The sequence below is a fragment of the Anolis sagrei genome, chromosome 3, assembly GCF_037176765.1.
Source record: "Anolis sagrei isolate rAnoSag1 chromosome 3, rAnoSag1.mat, whole genome shotgun sequence".
Lineage (NCBI taxonomy): Eukaryota > Metazoa > Chordata > Lepidosauria > Squamata > Dactyloidae > Anolis > Anolis sagrei.
In genome coordinates, this window is record NC_090023.1 from 125064706 (window position 1) to 125066433 (window position 1728).

General features: G+C 47.2%; 1 pseudogene; it reads left to right on the forward strand.

Annotated features, from left to right (window-relative positions):
• The first annotated feature begins 806 nt into the window (after positions 1-806).
• LOC132770208 (cdc42 effector protein 2-like) lies at positions 807-1527 on the forward strand (annotated as a pseudogene).
• The last annotated feature ends 201 nt before the right edge of the window (positions 1528-1728 follow it).

Here is a 1728-nt window from a genome sequence, read left to right on the forward strand (position 1 = left end):
GCTCATGGCACCCCACACACCCTCCCTCCTTCCTCCATCATATGGTGGAGAAGGTACAGGTACCCTGCCCCTATCAGATGGGATAAAGGCCAGCAAGACATGGCAAAATGCATTGCTCCACCACCCTTGTCTCCATCATATGGGGAAAAGGGGAGAAAAGTGCAGGTAGCTCCATTGGAGCTACCCAAAATACACTTTCCTCCCCATAGTGGTGGAGAAAGTCCCTTTGGGTGATTTTTTTTCCCCAAACACACACACACTTTGGGAGGAATGTGGGCAGGGTCTGCCATGCATTATGACCCCTCCTTGCCATGAAAAAAGTGGCAAGATGGGGTTAAAATGCTCTGTTTGGCAGCCGAAGGAAGAGGAGCCGATGCCCAGCAGCAAGCCCAAAATCGCCAGATTCCATATATAAAAAGGTGGAAATATGTGTTTGAGGTGGCATTGGGTCTCTCTATTTGGACAGCACAGAGATGGCTGAACTGATCTTTGAGAATCTCAACATGACTCTCTTTTGTGCCTTGTCTCCATATTAGTGAATGAGCAACACTACATAGCTGCTGCAAGCTACGGATATTGACACCAAAGACATCCAAAACCTCCTTATAGTTGTTGATAAAAGGGCTATAGCCAATTGATCTCAAGAGAAAACGGGGAAATTCTCCTACATGATTTGAGGTCCAATGGCAACATACAATTGCTTGAGGAGTAACTTCTTTACGGTCTTCTTTCGGGTGGGTCAGGCCAGCACTGAATAGCATCTTTTTTTTCTTTTTTTTCATTGCCACCTCTTCTTTAGTATCAAGATGTCAATTGTCAAAGTGGCTATTTACCTGAAACAGGGAAGCCACCGGGAGAAGGAGGAGAAACTCTGCAGCATCCTCTCTTTGGACAAGATCAGCCCGCCACTGGGGAATTTCCAGCACACAATGCACATCAGGAGCAGCAGGAGGAATGACATGTTTAGGGACATTTCCTTCCTCCAAGGGAAGTTCTACCTCCTGCCGCAGTCCAAGAGCAAACTGAGCGAAGATGGAGACAGCCATTATGTGGCACCTTTGATTTCTCTTGGACTGCCACCATCTCTGGTTATACCCACAATCACTGGAGATCCTGTTGCATCTCCTAAAGAATGACATCTCTCTCTTGGTAATTGTTGGGCTGCAAGCCTTGATCTTGCCTTCCACTCAAGCCCCACCAAAACCTCCCCACCTCCATCTCAATAACAAGATTCCAGCAGCCCCCTAAATGCTAGATCCTGAGCCAAACCCAACCAACAGCACTCAGTCTCTGGAGCCACTGGATGTGGTTAATGGCAAGTGCATGGCTCCTTTGAACAACTTCACCAAAGAGTAGGACAAAGATGAGGAGGTCATCATCCTGTCTCACACTAGATTGATTCATTCCCTCCATGTGAATTTGGAGCCCTTGATTCTGGATGACATTCTTCCGGTGATGGACAAGCATCAAACTGAGGAGGCAGTCACTCTGTTGTGGAATTATCACCAGCTACAACTTCTGACGTGATGTGGCGGACACCTGGTTAAACTGACTCGGAACTTTCCAGACACAGTGTTCTGCAAATAACAATGTGTGCTGCTGCGAGCCGGACTGGTGTATGTTGACATGTGTGAGGTTTTGGGTCCCACTTCACCAACAGTGTACTTTCTCTCCACTGATAATTTCATAATTTTGCAAACTACGGCTACCTCTCCCTCCAACATGCCA